The sequence below is a fragment of the Apium graveolens genome, chromosome 4 (genome assembly GCF_009905375.1).
Source record: "Apium graveolens cultivar Ventura chromosome 4, ASM990537v1, whole genome shotgun sequence".
In the NCBI taxonomy this organism is placed as follows: domain Eukaryota; kingdom Viridiplantae; phylum Streptophyta; class Magnoliopsida; order Apiales; family Apiaceae; genus Apium; species Apium graveolens.
In genome coordinates this window covers 13,853,951-13,862,069 of record NC_133650.1, presented here as the reverse complement: position 1 = coordinate 13,862,069, position 8,119 = coordinate 13,853,951, and the positions used below count along the sequence as shown (strand labels likewise).

At 42.3% G+C, this 8,119-nt stretch overlaps 1 non-coding gene across 1 annotated transcript; it reads left to right on the top strand.

The window, feature by feature from the left end:
- Positions 1 to 6,470: 6,470 nt before the first annotated feature.
- LOC141722770 (small nucleolar RNA R71) lies at positions 6,471 to 6,577 on the top strand. Its single transcript, XR_012575773.1, has one exon. It is a non-coding gene; the product is annotated as a small nucleolar RNA R71 (small nucleolar RNA).
- The last annotated feature ends 1,542 nt before the right edge of the window (positions 6,578 to 8,119 follow it).

Sequence of the window (8,119 nt, the reverse complement as noted above, 5' to 3'; positions counted from 1 at the left end):
TACAAAAATATTCCTTAACTACCACCCCCAAACTTAAAATCTTCACTGTCCCCAGTGAAGGTAGTAGAAAGGAACACAGGGTATACCTACTCGGAGAAATCATCATCATCACCCTCAGAGGGTGGGGTATCAGGAGGCGAATAAGCAGAGTCCTCACCAAAAACGGGCCCCTGGATGTTAGCTCCAAGGCCTCTGAAAGCAGTCCCAAGTGCAAGGGTGAGCTCCTGAGCGAACCTACTCTACGACTCATACATCGCATCCATCCTCCTCGGCAGCCTCTTATACTGGGCATCAGCCATCCCAACACCCTCCTGAGCTCTAGAAGAGCCTGCCTCATCACGCCCCGGCCTAGCCATGGTAGCACCAGCTGCTGGACGTCCTCCTGGAAGACGATAACCCAACCCATGCTCCTCGGGCTCTCTACCCGTCCACTCATGCATCGCATTTAGAGTCGCTGAATCAATAGGAGCGGCCGGCATTTACAGCTGCTCGTGAGAAGGCCAATGAACTCCCACTGCTCGGCATAGCTTCGTGACAGTAGATGCATAAGGGATGTTCATGTGCTTCGCTCCCCTTAAAAACTTCAAAATCCCTTGGTAGATGAACTCACCAAGGTCCACATAATAATCCCCATTCAAAATACCCCATAACAATCTTGCTCGCTCAACTATAACCTCATATGCATGTGAAGTAGGCAGAATATTAGCACAAATAAAGGCATTCCATGCACGGCCATACATATTCATCGCAATCGCCGGAAAAGAACGATACTCGTTAGTTCCGGTCTTGAACTTCCACACCGTGCCCGGCTGATAGAGAGTAGCACAAATCAAATCTAAATCAAAGTCCTCGGAAGGCTTCTCATTCCAATTCTCCTCTGTGGGCTTCCGTTGTCGCTGTCCTATCACACGACGAATCGCCTTCGGATGATAATCCACTGTAAGCCCACGAACAACAATAAACCCATTCTTTTCAGCCTTTGCGTTCGCATAAAACTCGCAAACCACGCTCATCGGAACCGCCTCCGGTGACTCACAAAAAGAAATCCACCCCTTTTCACCAATCATCGGCAACAACTCACCATCCCTCCCCGATGGTAAGAATCCCCTCTCCTTCAAAATCGGCTTAACCAGAAGCCTTGTATACTCCTCCTCAGCAGCCCTATCAAACAAACGAGGTCTCGCAGCATTTCCCCTCGAAGAATCAGCAGTAGGAACGGTGTTGTTGCTATAAATAGTTTGGGATCTCTTGGGTGCCATTGAAAATGAGAAAAAGTGTTTAAGAGTTGTGTTTTTGAATATGGGAGAGAGTTTTAAGGTTGAAAGTATATGGGAGAGTATATGGAGGAGTTGTATGTATATAAAGTGTAGGAATTAGGGTTAGAATTGAATAGAAGTGGGTTTGTGAGGAAAAACGTAGGTTATAGGAAAAGAAATTGTGGGATTGTGGGTTGTATTTATTTTTTAATTTTTCTGATTTTTTTGGATTTTTCAGAAGGCAAAAAAAATTTCAGACAGTCGGGGGCTGAGTGGTCGCTCAGCAAAGCTGAGCGGGCGCCCAGCATCCTGAGCGGCCGCCCAGCAAAGCTGAGCAGGCGCCCAGGGGCTCTCTGGAATTTTTTTTTTCTTGCCCAAATTTTTCTGATTTTCTTGTCGTTTTGGATAGGTTACTAACTTCTAAGGGTTCCTATAGTCACAATTCTTGGGTTGCCTCCCAAGAAGCGCTTCTTTTACATCATTAGCTTGACGTAGAGTACCTTGCTCAAGTTGACAATAAAACGGCACTAACCACTTCCCGGTTTTTCAAGCTGACCATTAACCTTAAAGGCTTGGCCCGGATCATTCTCAAAAATCTCCACCGCTCCATGTGGAAACACAGTTTTGACAATAAAAGGTCCGGATCACCTTGATTTCAACTTTCCAGGAAAAAGTCAGAGACGAGAGTTGAATTAAAGAACTTGTTGCCTCGACACGAATAACTTAGGAGATAGCTTCCTGTCGTGCCACCTTTTCACTTTTTCCTTGTACATTTTGTTGTTCTCGTACGCTTGGAGTCGAAGTTCATCAAGTTCATTTAACTGAAGCATTCGCTTCTTCCCAGCTGTATCTAGATCAAGGTTCAACTTCTTCAACGCCCAATAAGCCTTATGCTCAAGCTTCGCAGGTAGGACATCCCTTACCATAAACAAGTTGAAACGGGGACATCCCAAGTGGAGTCTTGTATGCTATTCTATAAGCCCAAACAGCTTCATCGAGCTTTAAAGACCAATCCTTCCTTGACGGATAAACAACTTTCTCTAGAATGCGCTTGATCTCTCTATTAGACACTTCAGCTTGACCATTCATTTACGGACGATAGGCAGTAGCAACATGATGATTCACATTGTAGCGCTGCATCATAAAAGTGAACTTACGGTTGCATAAATGCGACCCCTCATCACTTATGATTACTCGTGGCGTTCCAAACCTTGTGAAAATCTGCTTATGGAGAAAATTCAACACTACCTTAGCATCATTCGTCGGTAGAGCCTTAACTTCTACCCATTTTGAAACATAATCGACTGCCAGCAAGATGTACTGATTATTGCAGGACGAGACAAATGGTCCCATGAAATCAATTCCCCAAACATCAAAGACCTCGACTTCAAGCATCACATTTAACGGCATCTCATCCTTCCTCGTAAGATTCCCCACCCTTTGGCAATGATCACACCTTAAAACGAACTGATGTGCATCCTTAAACAAAGTAGGCCAGAAAAAACCTGCTTGCAGAATACGAGCTGATGTCTTTTCACCACCATAATGTCCACCATAAACTGTGGAATAGCAGTCTCGTAATATCCCCTTCGTCTCACAAAATGGGATACATCTCCTGATGATCTGGTCAGCTCCTTGTCTAAACAAATACAGTTCATCCCACATGTACCACTTCACCTCATGCAGAAACTTCTTCTTTTGAGCTGTATTCATATTATGAGGCATTATATTGCTGACAAGATAGTTCACAATATCTGCGATCCATGGCTCTTCATCCTGAACTACGAACAACTGCTCATCCGAAAAAATTCGTTGATCAATGTCTTATCATGTGAAGTAGAATCGGGATTCTCCAATCTAGAGATATGGTCAGCTACTTGATTCTCAGTACCTTTTCGATCCTTGATCTCTAACTCAAATTCATGTAGCAAGAGCACCCAACGAATAAGTCTAGGGTTCGAATCCTTCTTTGAAACCAAATAACGAATGGCAGCATGATCAGTGAATACTGTCACCTTTGCTACAAGCAGATAAGATCGAATTTTTTGGAAACCAAAGACTATATCCAAGAGCTCCTTCTCAGTAGTGGTGTAGTTCATTTGAGCTTCATTTAGAGTCTTACTAGCATAGTAGACCACATGAAAAAGATTATTCTTGCGCTGCCCAAGAACTTCCCCCACCGCATAATCACTCGCATCACACATCATCTCAAAAGGCTCTGTTCAATCAGGTGCCGTAATAACTGGTGCAGTTATCAAACTCTTCTTGAGAGTCTCGAATGCCGCCAAGCATTCATCATCAAATTTGAAAGGCACATCCTTCTCGAGCAAGTTGCATAATGGCTTAGATATCTTCGAGAAGTTCTTAATGAAACACCGATAAAAACCCGCATGACCAAGGAAACTATGGATTCCTTTCACAGAAATAGATGGTGGAAGATTTTCAATGACTCCCACCTTGGCTTTGTCCACCTCGAGACCCTTTCTAGAGACTTTATGCCCAAGAATAATGCCTTCACGCACCATAAAGTGGCATTTTTTTCCAATTGAGCACCAAATTAGTTTCCATACACCTTTTGAGCACCGCACGAAGATTATTCAAACATTCATTATACGAATGTCCAAAGACGGAGAAGTCATCCATGAACACTTCGACATTATTTCCAATCATATCAGAGAATATAGCCATCATACATCTCTGAGAAGCGGCAGGTGCACCACATAAGCCAAAAGAAACTCTGCAAAAAGTAAATGTGCCAAATGGACAAGTGAAGGTAGTCTTTTCTTGATCCTCTGGTGCAATGCAAAGCTGATAATACCCCGAATAGCCATCCAGAAGATAATAATACTCATGACCGGCCAACCTATCAAGCATCTGATCAATAAAAGGAAGAGGGAAGTGATCCTTTCTCGTGGCCTTGTTCAACTTTCTGTAATCCATGCATACCCTCCATCCTGTGACTGTTCGAGTGAGGATGAGCTCGTTCTTCTCATTTGCTACCACAGTTATACCTCCTTTCTTCGGTACACATTGCACGGGGCTTACCCATAAACTGTCAGAAATAGGATATATGATTCCCGCATCTAGCCACTTCAGAATTTCTTTCTTCACGACTTCTTTCATGATAGGATTAAGTCGTCGTTATTGCTCAACAGTCGGCTTACTACCTTCCTCTAGCAGAATTTTATGCATACAGTATGAAGGGCTGATCCCTTTGATATCTGCTATAGTCCATCCGATAGCCGATTTGAATTCTCTCAAGATCCTCAAGAGCTTGTCCTCCTCACTTCCTGAAAGGTCAGATGCAATAATAACAGGTGAAGTAGATACATCACCTAAAAAGGCATACCTCAAGTGTTCAGGCAATGGTTTAAGCTCCAAAGTAGGTGCTTCCTCAATAGATGGTTTGAGCTTTCCTTCAGCATTCTTGAGATCAGAAGTACCAAGAGATTCAAATGACATGTCTAGATTTCGCCTCCAAGGAGAAGTATTTAGATATTGTAGTTGCTCATTGCCATCCTCATCAACACTGTCAAACTCCCCCACTAAGGCTTTCTCTAATGCATCAGACATTAGCATATGATCAAGTTCTGAAGTTACCGTAGAATCAATCAAATCCACCTTTAAGCACTCCTCGTCTTCTATAGGGAATTTCATCGCCTTGAATACATTGAATGTCACATCCTGATCCTGCACCCTCGAGTAAGTTCACCTTTCTACACATCTATCAAGGTACGGCCTATAGCCAAGAAAGGTCTTCCCAAGATTATGGGGATCTTCTTATCTTCCTCGAAATCCAAAATGACAAAGTCTGCAGGGAAGAAGAGCTTATCCACCTTTACTAACATGTCCTCCACTATGCCTCGTGGATATGTAATAGAATGATCAGCCAATTGTAGAGACATATAGGTGGGCTTTGGATCAGGAAAATTCAACTTTTTGAAGATAGACAACGACATCAGATTGATGTTTGCTCCCAAATCACACTGACATTTGTCAAAAGACAACTTTCCAATGGTGCAAGGAATGGTGAAGCTACCTGGATCTTTAAGCTTTGGAGGTAATTTTTGTTGCAGCACAGCACTGCACTCCTCCGTTAGAGTAACAGTCTCAAGGTCATCCAGTTTCACCTTCCTTGAAAGAATACACTTCATGAATTTCGAATAACTAGGCATTTGCTCCAGAGCTTCAGCGAAAGGTATGTTGATGTGAAGTTTCTTGAACACCTCCAGAAACTTACCGAACTGCTTATCCAGCTTTTGTTTTTGCAATCTCTTAGGGAAAGGTGGTGGAGGATAGAGTTGTTTCTCCCATGTATTACCCTCAGGAAGAGTATGTTCAACAGTAGTCTTTCTTGGTTCCGCCGCTTTCTCCTTTTGCTTCTCTTCTTCATCAACAACTTCAGCTTCTCCGTCTTTCGCTTTTTCAGCATCAGCAACTTTTCCAGACCTTAAGGTAATAGTTTTGACTTGCTCTTTAGCTTCCTTCCTGCCTGGTACTTCAGTATCACTGAAAAGTGTGCCAGGTTGACGATTGAGCACTGTATTGGCTATTTGACCGATTTGATTTTCCAAGGTCTTGATAGAAATAGCCTGACTTTTGCACAACAGCTTGAGTTCCTCGAAATCAGCACTAGAAGGTGGAGCAGCACCTCCTTGTTAAGGATATGATTGCCTTTGAGCATAATGCTGTGGTTGCTGGAATCCAGGTGGATTAAACTGTTTACTTACGCCTTGCTGATATGGTTGCTGAATAGCATTCTGAGTATTGCTCCAGCTGAAATTGGGATGATTTCAGTTGTTAGGATGATAAGTAGTTGGCACAGGCTGCTGCGGTCGCTGATAATTGTTCACATACTAAACATATTCATTAACAAGAGAACACTGATCCGTAGCATGAGAACCTGCACAAAGCTCACAGACCATAGCTATCTGATTGACTCCGTAGGTGGCTAAAGAATCGACCTTTAAAGACAGAGCTTGGAGCTGCGCTGCAATAGCTGTAGCTGCATCAACTTCCAGAATACCTGCTACCTTCCCAGGCATCATCCTTTGAGTTGGGTTTTGATGCTCATTTGCAGCCATAGTTTCAATAAGATTATAAGCCTCGGTATAGCTTTTGGCCCACAAGGCGCCTCCAGCTGCTGCATCGAGCATGGGCCGAGATTGGGCCCCCAAACCATTATAGAAACCAGTGATCACCATCCAGTCTGGAATACCATGATGTGGACACTTTCTCAACATCTCCTTGTAGCGCTCCCAAGCTTCGCACATAGATTCTATTGGTTTCTGCGCAAACTGAGTAAGCGCACTCCTCATAGCTGCAGTCTTCGCCATTGGATAGAACTTCACCAGAAACTTTTGCGCAAGATCTTGCCAAGTAGTGATGGACCCAGCTGGTTCAGAATGTAACCAGTCCTAAGTTTTATCCCTCAGAGAGAATGGGAAAAGCCTCAGCTTGATAGCCTCATCAGTCACACCATTATATGTGAAAGTACTACAGATCTCGACAAAATTCCTGATGTGCATGTTGGGGTCTTCAGTCGCAGCACCTCCGAAAGAAACAGGAATTCTGCACCATCTGAATAGTGCCTGGCTTGATTTCAAAAGTATTGGCCTGAATAGCCGGATGAAAGATGCTTGACTGATTGTCATCAATTTTAGGCCGGGAAAAGTCCATAAGAGCTGGATCTGCTGGAACTATACGATCACCCATGATTACTGGTTCTTTCTGCTCACTCTCTTTATCCGAATCTTCAAAATCTATCTTCTCCGGAATATCAAGAACTGAGTCTGTCTCCTCAGCCGTATCTAAAGTCCTCTTGCAAGTACGAGAACGTGTTTACATAAACGCTCGCTAAAGTACCTGAAACACAACCGGAAACAATAAGTAACACGTCTTAATCAATGAATCCTAATGACCACTGATGGTAAGTACATAAACTAAACAAATACACCGAGTCCCCGGCAGCGGCGCCAAAAACTTGTTAGGCAGAAAATACGTGCTAATAATTCACACAAGTATACGCGTTCGCAAGTAATATAGAATAATTTATAGTTCATTCCCACAGAGACTCAGACTAATTATGTTCAATTAACACTTACTCACCAATGTATGATTACTTCTCAATGTCAAGATAATAACACGTAGATTTGATTACCTAATTATTAACTATAATTAACTACGATAATTAAACACTTAATTGACACTTGAATTAACAATATTAAACGCACATGAGATCATAACTTCATTAATATTTCCTTCAATAGCTATTGTTATTACCCTTAGCATGTAACGGTGATGATATTAATCGAACAACACGAAACTGATAAAAGCCAACTTTCGTTGTACTAATACCATTCTACCAAACATCCACAATTAAGATAGAAGTTGAATAGGCATCAATTATGTTGAGACCCTATATGTCTACAGAATTTGACAACATAACGATTTAAGCGCAAGTTATTCCTTATGATTATACAGGGCAAGTAAAACGGTTAGAGTTACCCACTAATCATGCATACACATACATGAACCTATGTTAGCATGGCAATTTCTAAACCTCAAGATCCACTGTTACTTCACAATAGATTAACACCCTATCTTATATGTTCACGACGCACATAAGACGAATAAGCACAACCGATACTAGATATCATACAATCATCACACACTAAGGTATTAAACAACTAACTAAAGAATTCCATAGTAAATCCGTTATGACCCCATGATCACGATTAGCCCATGATAGAACTCATCGCCACCATGGGTTCATAAGAAAAAATGACAATAACACACAAAAATAACTAATAAAACTACTTATATAAAACCAGAGTACGTCACAAGAGTAATAAGGTTCAAAG